Genomic DNA, 19,835 nt, shown 5'->3' on the forward strand with positions numbered 1-19,835 from the left:
TTTGAGAAACTGTTAAGTTTATAATTCTAAGATATCAGCAAAGTACTTTTCTCAGATTGAATAACACTAAACTATTTAAATGTTATATTTTACAATAATGTTATATACAAAAATTAAAACGAATTTTACCTACTTTTCACCACAGTTCCCGGACAGGTCAGCTCCGGACAGGAAGTGCCGCAAACACCGCCCCGTTCCCGTCACCGTCCCCTTCTCCGCCCCAGTCACTGTTCGATATCCTTGTCCGTGTATCATTACGCTGGCCACTTCGCTGCTCCTGGCGGAAGTCGTAATTACCCGTGGACGAGGACATCATGCAAGGATGTGCATGTACTCATATGTAAATGTAAATGGAACGATAATGCATGTGCGAGTGTTTGGGCCTGGCCCATAACCAAACGCTAACTGGCCGCCAGCAAATTTAATGAACTCTAAGCTAATTTACCTACAGGAAAAAACAAATATTCATTCAGTAAAAGAAATAAAAGAAAACATGGATTTACGCTCTGCTTTAATGTAGTAGTACTACATATCCCGTCACTATTTAACCACTAATATATACTAACGATTATTTCTCTGCCATCTGACCGCTTGTGATTTTTCCCTGTGTAACCACATTTAAGCAGGCCGCAGAGTGGGCGTGGCATGTTGACCACTTTGTTTTAATGGGCGCTCGCTGAATGCTATCATTAAATGTGGCCGGCATCTGATTATTAACCGTTCATCGTTCGCTCCCTCTGGCTTCTGATGTTCTTGTGGTCTGGAGCGTACTTCAATAGGTTCTCGGCAGCGAAACAGAAACCCCAACCCTAATTACAGGCTGGTAAACCATTAATCTATTAATGCACAGCAACTTGGCCAGAGAAAAGCCCTCGAGAAGCTGTCGCACTCAGTTCCCCTCCTCCCTTTCTAGGCCAACGCATTTCCGTTTCCGCTTCAATGGCAGGACCTTCCCCAACCCAAGGACCCAAGAAACCCCCTCCTGCCTTTTGGAACGAATGGCGGTAATGACTTTTCATTCTCGCCCAAGATAACGCCAACATTTTTGGCTCTCTCGCTTTTTCGGCATTCAGTTTTCAGTTTTCGAAAATAATCAAAGGCAGTTTTTCGGGGGAGGTTGGACTGAGCATGGGATGGGATGGGATGGGACGGGTTGGGTGGACAGACAGTCAGTTAGCTATCGGTTGAAAGTCTTACCCCCACAGAAATCTCCTCCTGCCCGAGAGTTTAACCCCCGGGTAATGAACGCAATAAACGCAACCGAAAAATTTCAAACTCTCACACGGCGAAACTACGAAACAGCAAGAAAAGCGCCCGGGGAGCCGGGCGTTGGAGGAATCTCCTCCCGGAACGGGGTGTGCGATAGTGTCCTGGCCCCAGAAAAGGAGTACGGAGTAACGGATTGGGAAGGAGACGAGAGGCAGGACTATCTGCGCCATCAGCGAAAGCGCTCGACCAGAAAAAAGGGGCACCAGCAGCGGCACAGTGGGTCAAACATCATCAACGCTGCCATTATCATTATAAACATAATATAATAAATATACCATGCTTTTTCGAACTATTTAGTTTCCTCTAAGATTAGATCCTATTCTTGTGAATATAACTTTAAAAATGTGTGCATTTTTTGTTTGTTTAACGCCACAGTTGTCGATTGCAGTTAGTCATAAGCAGGCGCAAGGCACCAGGAATGCCACTAGCAGGACCCTCACACACACACACACACACACTGAAAGGAAGTCAGAAAGAGAGGGCGATATACAGAGGCTGGCTGGCGTTTTGTAGTGCGTTTTGTTGCCATTTCCGGGCAATGGGCAGCATTCCGGACTCCGGCGCCGCTGTCTGTTCCAGCTGCCAGTCACCCATCTTCCAACCCCCTTACCCCTGCCACGCCCGCACCCCTGCCACGCCCCTCGCTGGCCCCCCTGCGCCCCTTTTTGGCTGCTGTTGTTGTTGTGTGTTTTGCATAGACAGCAAAGACCGTCGACAACGTCGACTAATTAACTGCGATTATTACGGTCATTACGTGGGATTTCCTTTGCGTAAACATCTTGAATTTTGGCGCTCTCTTCGAAAGTGGAGAACAAAAGGGGGTTCGCCCATACTGAGAAGGAGTTATATGCGGACTAATGGTTGTACCAAAGCCCCATACTCCCTACAACAGACATTAAAGCAAATTAACCCTCTCCCAGAGAACCAGACACCACGCCCCCTTTTCCTCTGCCAGCCGCAAAAGTCATTTGTTGTGCAATGTGTTCCATGTGGCTGGCAGTTTAAAAACCAAAACAAAAATCAATACAAGGACCGAAGAAAAAGGATCACCATTCAGGGAACTACTGGATGGGGGATTTTGGCAGTTCGGCAGACAACTTTCGCTGTCTGATTAGGAAGAGACACGCCAAGGCTAAAAGGGCTAATGGTTATGACTGCGGTGGCCAAGATGACAGTGGCTTTGCCTTTTGGTTTTAGCTTTGGCTTTGGCTTTAAGTTTGAACCTGTAGCAGCCCAACAGCTCACCACCACATCATTGCCGAAGTGGCCAGGACCAAGACAGAGGCATTAGCCAGGATGGTGGCCCGGGCTAAAAGGTAAATGTCTACATTCAACCTTAAGATTACTCAATTAATGCACTTTAGTTTGGCACAGCATGTGTGTTTGCGGGAGCAAGGAAAGTGTATTCTAAGCTTGTATCTCCAAGACAGAATGTGCTTTACCTACAGAAGGAAGGGGGTTCATAATTTCTTCTACAAATTCGTACACAAAATAGACATATAAATATTTGTATATATAAATATTCGTCCTGATAACACTTAAATAAACTTGCAAAATATTTCTTCGATTAGCCATCAACTTCAAACAAAAATGTTGGAGACTGTGCAATTTTCGAATTAACTGTCAATTTAAGAACACTGTTGAATCTTATTCCACATTGTTAGACGGCCTTACATGGTTTTTGAGCGGAAGGTCAATCAGTGTGGTCTGTAATTTCAATTAATTTTAAATTGCATTACCTGAACCATTCTCCGTTCCAGCCACATATTGTCTTGAAAGTACGGAATAGTTTCGATTACGAACTCAGCTCGCCGGCAATCAATCCACAAAGTAAATTTGCCAATGGAAATTTTAGCAGGGGGTAGTGGAACGTGCTCGTCCGCTGCTGGCAGGACTTTGTCCTTGCCAGCTAGTTGTGAGCAGTAATCTAGTTTCGTGCTCCGACTTGGCAGGCCAACGAAATTCAATTAGTGCCAGCATCTTAAAGCCGCAAACGCAAACGCACAGATCGGAACCTTCGTCAAGGTGAATGCTTCAAGTTCCCCCGAAAATTCGAACCCAACCCCCAACTGGAAAGCAATCCTGCAGTGCAACTGATATGAATTTCCATATTGACAGCCGGCGACGGCTGTCCCTTCATTGAAGTCAAAGTCTGGCCAAAAAGTGGGCGAAACTCGGAGTGGGGAAACTCGGCGCACTTGTGGCTGTTCAATTTCGGCGGCCGTTGTTTTATGGCCCTTCCTGCCCTCGGTTTTGGTTGCCACAAAAAAAAAAAAATATATAAATACAAAATTTCTCGGCCAGCCCACACATTCAATTTTTTAATAAGCCTCGCCAAACGGCCCACGGAGAAGTACAAAGCAAATATTAATAACTTGCAAGGCCCTGACCATTGCCGAAAAAAAAAACGGAAACAACAAGAACTAATGGCATAGTGGAGTGTTGGGACTTCCAAATACCCTATTTCAGGGGGCACTGGTATGTGAAAAGGGAAGTGCCATTCAAACTTTGCTGCAAAATAACAACAGATATAACTTTCATGGTACGCATTCCAAAAACTTTACACTGGGATTGGAATTCAAGTTTTAAAGAATTGGAATATACACTCGCTGGTCAAAAATACCGTGTATAAAAGCGAGACTCGTAACATCTTTTTTTTTGGCATACGCCCCTGCTCCTTCCTTTGATTTTTGGGGCGTCTGCGGCTTGGAGAACCAAGTAAATATCAATATTTTCGGTGGGGTAGCTTTTTTCCTTGCCCAGATGGTGTGGGTGTCTGCGGCCAGGACATGCATCATAAAGTGCAGGAATTGGGGTCTGCTTTTTCCACTCTGGTCAGTGGAAAAATCAAGTTAAGGCAATTAATTTCCACAAAACAACCAATTAGCCAGCAAAGTTTACCTTAAGTGTCCAAACATGGAGTCCTTTGTGGGTGGGATTTTAGAGGATGGCCCCCAAACCGGTGAACAACAAAAGGTTACTTGATTTGACTACTTTGAATGTTTGACACTTTACGGTCGGGGGGAAATGGTGAAAATGGAAAATGGTAAATGAAAATGGTAGATGAAAATGGTCGGATGCAAGGAGCGTGGCCGAGCAGCTTGTTTTCCTTGTAGTGTCACAACACATCCTGCCGAAATAATTTACCCCCTGCAAAAGCTAGAGTGTAAAAACTCAAGTCGGTGGTGGTCCATTTGGACAAGTGTGAACAAGATGTTTTAGGCCGGCGGGACAGGCTGGACGGACTGGACCTTTGTTGACACCAACGGCTTCCTGGAGGTGAGGCCCTGGAAAGCCAGGAAAACTTCAAAGTCACAGACGATGACGACGACGACGACGACAAGGACAGCACTGTCCTGTTGCACCGGTTTAGTTTGTCGTTTTCATTCAGTCATTAAAAACCCTTGTCAAGTGCTGGCAGGACATCCTTTGGATATATCCCTTCGCCTGTCTCCCGTCTCCTGTCTTCCGTCCTCGTCCTGACCACAACAGACGGAGTCGGACACCTGCAAGAAACGATTTTCGTAGTCCACTTTCGGCCGGCATTTAAATTAGCTGCTCAGCCAACCACCCGCCCCGCTGGCCCTTGCGAAATTTGCATTCCACTTTAAGTGTTTCGTCTCCAAATCTCTCTGTCTGATGCTTTAACCCTTCGGGTTAATTGAATTGATGGATTTGTGCCTGGAACGTGGCCAAACAGGCTTTAAGCTCCTCGGCCGGGGGAGGGGGGCGATTAACATATACTAGAATCACCCAACTCCACACCGCCCCACAATTCGAAAAACGCTTGGCACTCGCAGCCCATTTGAAATTATGAAAAGTAAGCCATAAAATCTTATTCTTACCTCCGCAACTCCAACAACCACCCACTCCCCCTCCGCAACCGAAAATTTGGAAAGGGGTTGGCGCTTCTCGGGGTTTTAAATCTCTGGGCTGAGGGGTTGCAAATTTCGGATACAATTTTAATTATGGCAACCGTAAGCTTTTGGTTGTAAATATTTGAGAATGCCCGATAACGTCGACGATTTTCATAAATAATACAACCCGTTCTCTGAGCCCACCCCCGCCCGTTCCCCCAAGCCATCATCCCCCTGCCCTCACCTCGCTTTGGAGTGGGTATGGGGTGCCTGGTGCCCCGATAAGGGTAATGCGTGTGCCTCTCCAGGATTGCCAACATTTCCAGCTTCTGTTTGCTGTTTAAAGACAAAAGGATTGGCTCTTTGCGGAGCTCAGTTCATTGTGCGTGAGGACCTCCTACACAGAGACAAACAAATCTTTGCAAGCTGATTTGAACATCGTAGGACACTTATGATGTTCTATGAAATAGAAGGACGATTGGTGGTATGGGCTCACCAGCTGTAAGCTGTTTAATATACAATTCATTGGCTATATTATTTCTTTCAGTGCATTGCTTCCGTTGTCTCTGACAGCGCGGTGGCTGGGTATCCGAGTATCTTTATCTCAAGCTGCGGCTGTTTGCTCGCCTCCTGATTAGACCGCCAGACGAGGCCACTGCCCCACCTCCACCCCCTCGCTTTCACTCCTTTCTCTGCCCCCTGACCCCCTTTTCTGCTCCCGCACGAATACCCGCAGCAACATTAGCGGCATCTCGGCGTTTGATAAGCGACAAGCGAGCATAAGGCAAACAGGAGACCCCTTATTCAGAAAATGTCACCCCTCCTCACACGATAACAAAAATTCCATCATAATTAACCCGTGCACTCTGTATCGGAAATAAGTTTCATAAGTTCATCGTGCCTGCCACTTTCACTATGCCACATTTCTTTTCTCGTGCTTATTTCTTTGGTAGAACATTAATAAAATATTCCTGCAAGCAATTGGTTCTTTTTTCTCTACGTGTAACCAATCCTATCCCTTTTAATGGCACGCGTGGCCGCAACCCTTTCCCCCAGAAGAGATACCACCACTTGCCTCCCATCTGCATATCTGTCTGGAGAGCCGGCTGGCTTCATCTCCATCTTCATCTTGAGCTCCTGTGATCTGTGATTTGTGTGTGATTTTCCTTTGGCCTCCGCGTGCTTCTTTGGCCGACGCTCGAACATTCATCATCAATGCCTCGAGCCCGCATCTTAATTTTCCATCCAAAGCAAACAACACGCACGCCTCATGCGTGGGGCGGGCCACGCCCACCGCCGCCTCTTTTTGAAAAATCTCCTCTGGGGAATCCTGGGCAGACAGTTTTTGACGAGCACTTCTTAATTTATGATAAGGGTTTTCTGAAAATTGGAAAATGTTAAAATGTGTGTGGGGATGGGGTGTGAGGGGTGGTGGGGGTGGTGGCAAGGCAGAAGTGGGGGACTGGGGCATGAATGGGTTAAGGCTAAACGAACCTACGGGTCTGGGCGGAATTTTCGGGTTTCGTTGTTTTTTTTGTTTTTTTTTTTTGTTTGTATGCCTCCAATCCCTCATCACTTCCTTTCGTAATGAGCTGCAAAAGCATTTGAATTATTTTTAACCCCGACGACATTATGCCCTTGAGATCAACACACTCAAACACACACACACACGCACACCCCCCCTCTAACCCCTTGTGCTGTACAGAAATTTGATTTAGGATTTTTAATTTTGTGTGTGTGCTACTCATATTTTTTAATTATGCTGAGTAAAAAAGGATTTACAGCACACGCAAACACACACACACACATGCAGATGGTTTTCTATGCGCGCTGCCTCTCGAAAATTAATTAAATTTGCACACATTTGCAGCTGCCCCATATGCAAGCCCCCCTCCCAATTTCCTGGCAATTAAAAAGCTTTTACAGCAATCAAAAGTTGAAAATGTGCGAAGGTTTTGCACCGAGCTGCGTGGCATGACACTTTCCAAGGCATTCTGGTAACAGTAGCCCCCATCCATCGTCCCCCCCAAGCCATCGTCCATCATACCATTTAATACCAAAACCCCAGTCCACTGAGAGCCCGATAAGACCGTCAAGCTGTTTATAGTTTTAAACGCTTCGCCATTTGCATATGGCACTCGAAAAATGTAAGGAAACGAGGCAACCCAGCAGCATTTTCCTGTTGCCTTAAGTAACACTCAAGCAGGCGAATTCCCATGATAAAGAATAGTCCCATGGAACTGGGGGCCACCACCGCCACTTCAGAGACCACCCGCCCGCCCACTCCAATCCACTCTGCATTTGACCGCCGGGCAGCGACTTAAGTGGAGGGAGCAAGGCACAAGTAAGCACAAGTCAGCTCAGGGCAGTTTGTACACTGAACGAAATGATGCTGCATTGTTGTTCGCTGTTGTTGTTGGGAATCTTGCGAGTTTTTTATAAAGGAAAGAACTCTCGTTATTATTACTGTTATCATTATAAATTCGGGTGTATGAAAGATTTCTCCAAGTGCACGCAAAACACAACAAGCGAAAGGCAAGAACCCAAAACGAGAGGGCGACTTGGTCATGTGTCTTACGCTTAAGCGAATTATGAAGTGACCCAGTGCACATAAAAATTTATTGCCACGAAATAAAAATCAGCGTAAAAGTCTGTCCACGACGGAGGGAAACTGGCGGGGGGTTCAGTTGTTCGGAGATGGAATCAGCATGTGAAAAAAAGATGTGCCGGTCGCCCTTCTGGTGAGTCCATTGAATCCCTCCTCATGACCGCCGGCAGCAAACGGACAGGGACAAGAAAGTCCTTTTAATCTTAACACATATCATCATGATAACAATTTGGTCACTTTAAGTGAGGCAAATATATTTATAAGCCTCATCCCTGTGTACTACTACTACTCCATATCGCCGAACCCCCCCACCACCAGCATCTGTCCATCTTTATTGTTGTAGCTCTATCAAGGCGCCGCCGAGTGGATGCCTTTTTTATGCTACAGTGAAGACTCGGATATCGTATGAGGTAAAAAAAAAGGACAACCTTGCCTGAATTTACCTTACCTCCATGTAAATGCTGCACAGTCGAATTTATGAACTCGAATACATTACTAGTTATACATACGCAATCCCCTTTATGCAGCGCTTACTGTGCCTGTATTTTTTATAAACATTCTTATCCGGTTTCCCTTTTTCTTTCTGGTTGAGTTGTTGTTGTATCTGCGGGGCTCATGTTTTTATTGTTGTTGATATTGCTGTCGTAGCTCCTGATTTTCCTCCATTTTTCCCAGCTCCATTGTTGCTGTTGTTTGGTGTTTTAGTAAATTGAAGCAAAATGCGCTTTGATGTCCTTGTAACACGATGTCCACCCACACGGCCACCGCCCCCTTTTTCTCCATGTGTAATCGTGCTTTATGTAGCGTTACGCACTCAACTTTCTTATCCACTCGTGTGGTTTTTTTCTTCTCTCTTGCTGCCCCGGAAACGAAATCATGTCCAGTGATTTTTTTATTAGTCCGTAATCTTTGGCCCTCCGCAAGGAAATGTTCATGTGTGCGGATTGCGTGTGCAAATATTTGTAATTTTATTACGCACTCAAGCACTCATAAATAAACAATTACAGCAGTTTTGCCAGGGAAGCCCCCTCCCTCCTCGCCACCCCAACCGCATTCCAATTGCCAATTATTTATAGTTATGTTTCCTATTAGTTGCAGCTAATGGCAACGGTCGCCAACCCTTAACATTCCACATTCTACATTCCACTCGACTTTGTTCCATCTAATCTTGGGGCATTTTTTGGCGCAAAACTGGCTAAAAACGAATTTCGTGTTTTGCATTTCGCCGCTGTCAAGCGAATAAAAGTGGAAAGTGCCTGGTGTTTTGGGCTAAAGTTGATTTTGTGTCCGTGGCGGGGGGGTTTTTTCCGGAGGGGTGTACGACTTCTGTCTGCACTGATTCAAAAGGTTTTTAACATGTCTGAGCACGCAACGTAATTTTAGTTTAATTGGGTAATTATGCGCATACAGAACGACGCTTTCTTAGCTGTGTTTGTAGCCTTTTCGGGAGGATATGAAATCGTGACTCGTGATCTAAGTCGGTTCTGTTGTTTAGTGTACGTTTAATATGCACTTACGCGGAGGTGTTAACTACCTTTTCAACTAACAAATACACACAAATCCTTTTTCAATTCGCAAATGTTTGAGTGCAGGTCTACCATCCCTAGCATTGGAGATGCAATGGGGTCCAAAGGCCCAATATATACAAAAGATAATGAATGATAATGAAATTACTATCGTTCAGATTCAGGTCGGCTGGGACTTTATGGCGATCCATATTCCAGTCGATAGCGTGACCCACTCACGATGCCATCGCTAGATGTGGGAGGGGCGGGGTAGGTAGCTAGGGCAGATACAAAATTTTAACAGTTTGTTTGCTCCGCATGCAAATGCAACCCAACCAGACGACGGGGGGGTGGGAGCGAGGGGGATAGTTGTTTCAGACGCCATAACTAACGGTAAGATGAATCCGCTAACGGTTCGCAGGTGGATTCGGTGGAACTAGGTGGGGCGAAATCGGCAACATGGGGATGGGGCAATCGTACAGGATCCTTCTTGTGCAGTCACAATGTCAGCGGAAACGGAAGTGCATGCAGTTTCGAAAGGGGCGCACACTGAGGCGGAAGTTGTCGTTTTGGTGCAGGAAACCCACTCCAAGGGGGGGATTTACTAGAGAACTTGGAGCTACGCTTGGCTGACTTTCGCTTTGGCTTCTTGCTAATTTATGTGTGCACAAACAAGTGGGGTTTAGATACCGCTCCTTCCCCTAATTATTTGCATATGTACATACATATGTCTGTATGGATATGCAAACTTTAATTATGGCACAAGTAGCTCCGTATAATAAGGCGAAGAATTTGAGTCACACACATTAAGGATATCCCGGCCAAAGCCAAAGACTCTTTAAGGAAACTCAAATTTTTGACCCCGAAAATTGGGCCAACACGTTGGTGCGACAGAGATGGCGTGAGCACATCTAAACTTTGCCGCTCCCCCTCTCGCTCTCTCCTTCTGCCCATGTAGTGCTGTCTCTTTTCATTGTTATTATTTGCCGGCGCGAAAGTTTTAATTTTTATTATTAACTACGAAACTTTTGTCGAAAAGGCGCAAAACTTAAAAAAGGCGACAGACAGAAAGAGACAGCGAGAGGGTCGTGCGAAAGAGATGGTTAGATAGACAGCGGACAGACGGGGTAAAAAGGGGTGAACGGGAGCGGCGGGGCCGGGAGCGTCAAAGTTTTAAAGCAAAGTTTTTCGGCGCTTCCCCGATTTTCCCCGCCTCACTTTTGGCCGCTTTAAACGCCCGTAAAGTATAACTTTGTTTTAGGTTTTTGGGGTTTTTGCCATATGAAAGCCGCTGCCGCTGCCGCTTCTGGTTCTGGTGCTTCTTCTTGCCACTTTAACTTGTTCTTCTTGTACTTGTTCCCGGTTCTTATTCTTAGACTTTACCATAGCCCAAAAATCGGCCAAGGTCAGGGACAAGGCCTCCGTCAAGTTTCGGTTCAGTTTTCGGTTTGGTTTCGGTTTGCTTTGCTTTTGGCTCTCAAGTTTCCCACCGCTTCTTCTTTAACTTCTTCGTCTTCCTCTTCTTTAAGCCAGACATTTGCATGACATTAAAGAGCGGCGCAGCGATTATGATTAAAATCGATTATCCCCCAGATAATAATAATTAAAGTGTCTGGACTGTGGCGAGACGCCGAATGAACGTTTGCGAGAGCTGTAAAACGGTGGAGTGTCACAAATTACTTTTGCTTTGGTTTCATTTAATCTCTGTGATTTAAAAAGAAAACGGAACAAATGAATTTTTATTTAAGACCCCATTTGAACACAACAATTATGGTTAAAACTTATGCCAGCAGTAACAGAAAAATAGTCGGAGATACGTTTAAAGACAAGTTTTTGGCCACTTTTTGGGGCCTGACCTTTTGGCCGGGCGGGCTCACGCACATTATTTATGCTGCATTTAACTTTGGTTGTGGCCAAAGAACCCCAGCCTGCCCTCCCTTACCCCCCGCCTGCCCCTGGGGTTTGGGGCTTTGGGGCTTGGGGGTGGCACTGCCACTGTTTTGCGGTCGAAATCCATGTTGGTCAGCTTTCTGGGCGATGGAGGCACATAGACACAAATTAAGTAACACTTACAATGCAAATGGAGAATGGAGAGCCTTATTCAAATTCGCATTTCATTCCAGTTTGGGACGCACGCAGCGTGTGGTAAAAAAGCGGGGCTGCAGAGGGGGAAAATGGGAAAAGGGGGCCTTTTTTCAGTGACCGAAAATTGAAAAACCGCCTGCAGTTGTGAAATGTTCAGGCGTGAAAACCCCGATTGAGGTTGCATGGGTTGGGGTTTTTTCCTGCCCCACCCCCCTCACGTTTTCCTCCGTAAGCCGCACTCATTTATAAAAGCCAAAGTGTAAATCTGCCTTGCTGCCTCATGTGTCTGGCATTTGTTTTTCCACACAAACACACACACACACACGCACATCAAATCCACTTGGCAACCCCCCACTTTCCACCGAACTTCCGTCTCGTTTTCTGGGATTCATTAACATTTTTTCCATTTGCGATTTTCCCGCCACACTTTTTTTAATGACATAAATCTCGTACATATGCACACACATTCGGTTGCCAATTTGAAATTATTACCAAAAGCCAGAGCAGCCAAAACAATCTTCAGACAGGTGGTGCCGCATGCTAGCTGTTGTTCTGGATTTTTATTCATTTGCATCTGCTTTGTTTTCCCCCACTTTCCGTGGAAAAAAGCCAGAAGAAAGAAAAACCAAATTACCGCATTTGGAAAATAAATACTTAAGAAAAGCGCGGATTTAGTACAGTGGCACAAACAAGGAATGCAAGTAGTAGTTTAAGAAGCACATGTTTTCAAATCTTTCTGTTCTCCAAGGAATTCAGAAAATACCATTGTGCCAGCCAGCTCACACTTGAAATAAAAACGAGTTCCGAAGAAGCACAGATTCATGAGTTTCTTCCCAAGGAAGTGTTCTGGCTTCTCAATGTGTGGGTGCACAAGTGCTGTGGCAGTTACTTAAGGACCCCTTCCACTTTTTTCACGAGCACTGCCACCGCTTATCCCGCTGCTAAATTAATTCAAATTAATTCACTCGCGGCGCAGATGTTTCGGCTCAAATTTTATGCGCGAATTTCGTTTTACACCAAACCATTTGGCGGCCAAGGTGGAGTCAACAACAATTTGGTAAGGGAGTTCGCTTTTTGTAAGAAGCTGCATTGAAAAACACTTTACTATTAAAGGTCTTCTTTTATGAAAATGTACGGAGACTTTCAAAATAATTAAGCAACAAATAGAGAGCCTAAGAAGATTAATAATAATAAGCAAATGGCTCGTAAATGTTATAAGCCTGTGTTCCATGATTTAGGATTTACAGTGATTTTCCTTGGATCTCTTGCAACCACAGAACACGCCTTCATGGGAGGTTTCCGCCTTTATTGGCCCACTATTGTTCCAAGAAGCCAACACGCCCCGCGTCAACACCGAAAAATAGGAAAAACAATGGACACTGAGGGGAAGTGCCGCGAAAAAAGAATAAAAACCAAGACAAAGGACGAGGCGCAAAAGAAAAATTCCGTTGTTCCGAAATTGAAGTTCAATTTCAATGGATGACGCAACAGAGGGAAATGGGGAGAAATGTGGCAATGAGTGGAAACGAGAGTAGTGGCAAATGCGTTAATTCCATTTTCTTAATTAAATGCACAAACAAAATCACGGAAATGAAAAATAAAATCCAAGTCTTTTACACTCAATGATTTGTTTTCATTAAAACAAGAAATTCTCATTAACAATGGCAATGACAGCGAACAGAAAATGGACTGTGGGGGTGTGGCCTTGAGGGGGTGGTCGGGTGGTTGGGTGGTTAGGTGGTTGGGTGGTTGGGTGGTTTGGGGTGTAACCACCGATGGGCGAAGGCGCAAGGCAAAACTCACAAAGATTGCTTCGCTTCTTCTTGTCCATTGTCCTGCTTATCGCTGCTGCGTTTATTGTTTTTATTTTCGATACACAGGGAAAAATAGTAATTGTTAATAACAAATATTTCTTACTGCAGTAGCAACGCTGATTCCAATTAGGTAATTACCCAAAGTAACTAAAATATTAAGAATCAAAACGTTAATTTTTTTTTTTAATTTTTTTTTGTTCCGTGTAGTTTTTTGTTGTTGTCCCAAAAGCGCGCCACATTTTAATTGCCAGCAATTGTCGTTGGCGCAGCTGCTTTTGCTGGCCTGGTCCTTTGGCTGGCCTTAGTTATTATCCCCATTGTTGTTGCTAGGACCCCGTCCCCAAAACGTATCCAGCCCCTTGAAAGAGCCCCCTCTCATTCTTCTTCGTCGTCTCTTAACCCCACCCTTGTTCTTGGCGAAAGCGTCAGAATTTATGACATACTTTTCAGCGCGATTGTTGGCGCGATTTACGCGCCTCTGCAACCCCCAGACCGCCCCTTTTTCCGTCACAGTTGGCGGGTCAAGGGGTGGGGCCGCTGGGCTTTTACACTTTTCCACCATAACAATTAGCTCTTTGGCAGCTGCCGAGTCAATCAATAAAATCACAGGAATTTTCAACATTTTTCATAGCATACATTTTGGGGCAGCTTAATTCTAGTTGATTTCTCTCGACTGAAATCACTCTCAAGGAAACGTTGTGGAAAGACATTTACTTAAAACCCTGAAATTCCATTATATTAAACCTTCTAACTTCATAGTAAACCCTTTGTTAATGAAACATCAATTTAATTTGCAACACGATTGATTGATTTCGAACTCAAAATGTAGCGTATGGAGAATTATAAGGATCTATAATCTAATTATTCAAAAATCTATAGATAAATTTGATTTGTTGTCCACTGAAGTGCAGACTAGCACTTATTTGTTAGAAATTGAAATTCTAGTAATCCCCCATTCAACGTGCGATCACGGCAAGTGTTTTTCAATTGTCAAATTTTTAAGCTTTAATTCCATCAGCCTCCAACTCTATCTCCCTCTCTCCATGCCCCACTCTCTGCCGCCCTTTCTACCCGATTGCTTCCCATTCGTTTTACCCTCTCCACACTGCAATTTGCACTCAACCACTGCAGAAGAGAAATGCGATGAAAAAAAATGAAAAGAAAGCCAGGACTGCAGAGAGAACTAAAAAAAATTCCGCTAATCGTACAAAATGGCGGCCAACACGCCCGAAAAGAAAGCAGAGGGAGAGAGAAGAAAGAGGGACTAGAGCGAGATGGCCAGCTTCTTTTTTCGTATTCCCTTTTCTTTTCATTTCTTTTTTTATTTCTTTGTATGCTGCTTCTCTGCTGTCGACGTCGCTGCTGCTGCTTTGGCTTTTCCTACTTTTTTTTTAGATACAGCTTTTTGTGCACTTTCTGGATTTCCCATTTTCCCGTTGCCGTGGCAATGGACCCGCCTTCTTTTTCTGGCCTCGCCTATCGCAACGCTGGAACTTTCGGGCCATTCGCCTGCAGCATGCAGTCTAGAAAGAGAGGGGTGCATGCCGACAGACAGAGACGGCAACTGCGTCTGCAGTTCGTTCTCTCTCTCGATGGCTCTGCCTGCAGTGCTCTTTCCCTCTCGCTCGCTCGCACTCGCTTTCTTTGGGGGCAGCTCCCTCTCTCCTTCTCTCTCTCTCTGGACTTCTCTCCCTCTGGCTGCACTTCTCCACCTCACACTTTCTCCCTCTTGCTCTTCTGCATTTTATTTGGCTCTTGTATGTGTGGGCATCGCATTTTTGTTGCTAGTTTATTTGATGCTTTTGTTGCGCTTTGCTCGGCTTTAAATTTGATTTCCTCTGCAGCATTTAGTGCTCCACACACACACACATGCAATGCCACACGTGCACACGGAAAAACACACCTATACGTGATGCATATGCATGTATGTATGTATAGATGCACAGCAAGAAATGGGCTAACGTATTTGCAAAATAGTTTCGATCCATATTTATATTTCCCAATGTACTGACCCTTGCAAATATTATTACGAATAACAATCATTACTTCTCTAGCTTCATTGGTTTTAAAGGATATCTCTAATTTGACATAAACTATTTCAAGACCACAGTGCGTATGCGCAATATTTCAGTGTTTTGGTGTTTGATGGTTTTGAAGTGTACTCTAAACGGATATAGCATAGGATATTGCAACCTCTTCGCCCCGAAACTTTTCTTTCAGTGCCCTGTGTATCTACGCCAGACCTCAATTAGACCCTGCCTCTCGACCTCCTCCTGTGGCAGGATAAATAATTTGCAACTCATTTCGTAGATGGTTTTTATGAATTGCCGTGCAATTTTTAATGAAATTTATCGCGCTTATCTGGGCGCATTAATCAAAACCATTGGAATGGGCGTTATCAGAACCGCGACCTCCAACAATAACAAAACAAGCGGCTTTGCAGATTGGAGGTGGGTGAATATATCCGGAACAGACTGTTGCTCGCCCCTGACGGAGGTCGCTAATTTAAACCAAATGAATTGGCACATTTTTCACTTTTACCCCTGCCTCTCCCGCCGCTCGACGGCAACTGGAGCCCAAATGAGCAGTGGCCCAAAATCTTTAGGCCAAAATCTGAACCCAGAATCCGAATCCACAACTGAAATATAACCTGAAGCTGAGCTGAAGCTGATGCTGCTGAACCTGAACCTGAACCTCAAGGAGCAGACAATGCCGCGTAGTCACTTAATCCATAGCAGGGGCGATAAAAATCTCGAAAATCCAACTTAAGTGTTTGGTAATTTATCTGCCCCCAACTTCCTGTTTTCTTACTGTGTAGCCATAGTACGCGCGACACTTTTTTTCGCGTTTAAACGCTGAGGGATCCCCTTCCGCTCCATTCAGTCGTCAGTCATCGCACATCGCACCGCAGGTTGCCACACGGCCCCCCGGCCACAAATAAACCACCCGAAAGCACTTCCCCAACCACAGCGCAGCACACAGCCACTTCCGGTGGCATCAGCTCGTTGTCAGTCATTTTGAGTTTGGCTTTCGATGAAATGATAAATGATGAAAAATGTTGCCAAAGATTTAAAATTATCCCAGAGAGCAGAGTCAACAGCAAATCAGGGGGTCCTTCGGCTTCTCTGGTCCTTTTCGGTCCTTCAAAATGAGCTTGCAAATACAGAAAATGAGATAATACTCCTGCTGCCGTCTGAAGGATGCCCACTCCACATCTGCTGGTACTTTAAATTACACGCAGCTGAGACTGCGAATTGCCCAGGACAACGGCAGAGATGGAAAAACTAAAGCCGACTACTATCCGAAATTAAAATATGAAATAAAAGGTATTCAATATTAGGCATACTTCATGATATTATCAGCGAAATTAACTGGCCCCTTTCCAATCTATTATATATGAATGCTTTTAGTGATTTTGCTGCCGAAGTCCATTAAAATTTTTGGAAAACTATTTGGCGCTGACTCTCCGCTCGGATTTTACGTTTCCAACACCCTCTTCTCGCCGGATTGCATCCGCTGAATGGATTTTTGAGTCGTCCATTGTTTGCACGCATTTGCTGGACTGGCGTCAGCGCGGAGTGGAGTGGAGTGGAGTGGACTGAAGTGGAGTGGACTGAAGTGGAGTGGACAGAGGATCCTGCTTCCCGTTGGTCCTGATGGCCAGCAACCCTTGCCTGTGCACAACATCCCCGAATCAAGCCCCATCCGAACCCCCAATATGATTTCAACAGTTTTTCAATTGAGCAAACTGAACGCAAATGAGAAAATTGCTTTCTTATAGTTTTTGCTCGCTGGACGGCTGGCTGGCTGCACTGAAAAGAAATAGGCGTGCCAAGCTAAATCATTTTGGATTTTAATGGGCATTATCGAATGGAAAATTGTAGACTATTTCTTAGAAGTATTTTTGATTTCCCTCTTTAGCAAATGTATCTACAATCATTTCACTTATATTATGGTCATTTGATTCTTTTCGGTGTTCCAAAAATGCTCCACCAACCCGGGAACTAACTGTCGAATCAGTCGAATCCATTCAGCCCCTTCAACCCCCCCGGGCGACCAAAATGGGAAAGGGGTTCATAGGGCTGGTGCAGGAGGGAATTCGAAGTTTTAAATAGCCATTAGCGAAAACGCTTATTAAAAATTTACATTTCATTCCACTTTACAGCTGAGCGAGCCAGGAGATGAGATGAGTTCAGTTCTGGGGAAAATTCAATTCCACACCCAGCAGCAGCAGCAGCAGCATCTAAAATTCAGAAGGACCATCCCCTCTCTCCCATCCGGTGAATGTCCTTCAGCCTGCAGGTCCACCCACTTCCTGCCGCTGATGGGGTTAAAATTTGTGTTGTTGGATCTTTAGGTGTTCATGCCAAGTTAATTTAATAATAAAACTGAAATTTAATTCATTTGCGGATAGGCCAGGCCAAGTCCGGTCCATTTTGTTGAGTGAAAAGGCGGTAGGTATGTATGTATGTGGTGCTATGGAGAGGAGCAGGGCAAAACTCCTCGGGGATAAAACCGACCAGCCAGGCGGCCCAACTCGAACCCAATCTAAATTGGCGCCTCAGCTTCAGTCTCGGCGTCTTTTCACTCGTTTTTAATAATATTTTCCAGTTATCTGACCTTTTTCTTCTCGCTCACTGTTGGCCAGCACTGAAACTGGCTACATTTTCAATTGCCAGCGGCCAAATGTCGGCAAAGAAAGGGCTAAATGGAGGCGGGATGGCGAAACGAGTCCTCCTTTCGACTCACTTGGGAAAACAATCCGATGAGTTGTTGAAATATTTGCATCCAAATAGGTAGTAATGCGGTTTCCTCCGACTTATCAAATAAATTTCAAAAAATATAAGTAAAATCGCATTCCATGGCATGGCACAGTCAAAAATGCTTTATTAATCGGATACTTATTTCTCTATGTGCATCTTGTTTAATTGCGAGGCAAAGGAGCTGCTTAAAGGCCAAACAACTTACGTTGGGATACGCTTAAGAGCGCTTTAAGCGGACCAAACCCTGTCGTCTTGCATAAATTTCGGTTCTCGGAGCACTTGCAGCCAAATTGAATTGCGTAAAACTAACCGCCGAATGCGCGCCGCACAATTAAGGTTGAGGTTTTATAGCCGCGCGCTGCTGTCGATGGGTGAAAACCCACTACCCACTACCCTGCCACTCCCACTCCCACTCCCTTTCCCGCTCCCTTTCCAATTCCGCTAAAATCGTTCCCGGGAAAGTCCCCGAAAAACGCCGTGCCTCTCGGGGATCTGCGGGTGGCAGCTGTCAGTGCGTTAGTCAGTCGCTGTCAGTTCTTGGCGCCCCGGCTCCGTTTCGCTTCGGTTCGGTTTTGGGTTGGTTTGGTTTGGTTAGCTGGCGGGGACAACATCGCAGCCCAGTGCAAGCCATCTCTCAAATAGCAAAAAACATATACATAAACATGTACACCTTGTGTGCACGCCAACCAGATCGGGGAGCAGCCACATAAGATTCCAAATGCGAAAGCATAAAACATATTCTGCATATCCCCAGCATATTACACACAACCGCATTTCGGAAGGGCAAAGGTGAGTTAGTTAGCTCGAGCACACGTATGCAAGCTGCACACGAAACCAAATGCCATTCAGTTGCTGCCATGGGGATTCGAAGCACTGGATACTCAGGAATAAAACTAATAGATTGCATAAATCATTTATAAACCGAGTATTGCATTTTTCTCTGTTTCTGCTTCACACTTTCGTCAAAATATAATAATGGAGTTTGAAAAATGTACTTAAAGTATTTAATTGCCAAACGATAGTTTTCCTTGCAGAAGTCGATCCGCTAGCCAAGGGACTGCCTGGATGGGTTTTAAAAAGCCACAGCAACTAACAGGAGCACCAGGACGACGACCAGGACAGCGACCAGGACGACGACCAAAAGAGGAAGTAGAAGGAGCTGTAGAGGCGACGTAGCAAACGCTTTTTGGCCGCACAACAAAATTTGATTTGTATTTCTGTGGTTTACCTTTGCCCCCGCCTCGTCTCGCCGCATTTCCCATTTACCATTTTCCATTTTCATTTTTTGACTGGATGGAGGGAAATCGAGAAACGGGAATGGGTCCACTGGCTGGGCATAGTGGTGTCAGTAGTGTCAGTCGCACCTGGACGCGGCTGCTGCTGTCGTAGATGCTGAGGTTAAAATGTAAAATGCACAGAATGGATTGTGCGGCTAACCGGAACAATTAAGGAATTTTCCCCGGACCCGGACCCGAACCCGGACCCAGTCGCAAACCAGAACTGTCCTCACGGAGCTGCAGTTACCAAATTACGAATGCCACATGGAACTGACTGCCCCATTTGTCCAAGGCCCGCCGTATTACCCACACCATCCAACATCCGAGGCTCCTCCTCGAAAATGATTAAGTAGATTGCAATGACTAAATTTTGGCCAAGAAGACGACAGGCTGATGACACGGCAACAGGACAGCGAAGACGTTCGAGGCGATGGAATGAAAAGTTATTACACAGAGAAACCAGATCATATCAGGATCTTTTGAAAAATATAAACTCCAGATTGGGCCAGTGAAAATTGCAATGGATTTACGTCATATCAGTTTATAGTTAAATAACTTTCAAATTTTGTATATAATTTTGTATATTCTGCGATTCCTTTGACCATTTCTCCGCGTGTTGGGGCTGAATGCTTTGTCCTGTTGGCTTTTGTTTCTTGG

The sequence above is a fragment of the Drosophila teissieri genome, chromosome X (genome assembly GCF_016746235.2).
Source record: "Drosophila teissieri strain GT53w chromosome X, Prin_Dtei_1.1, whole genome shotgun sequence".
In the NCBI taxonomy this organism is placed as follows: Eukaryota; Metazoa; Arthropoda; class Insecta; order Diptera; family Drosophilidae; genus Drosophila; species Drosophila teissieri.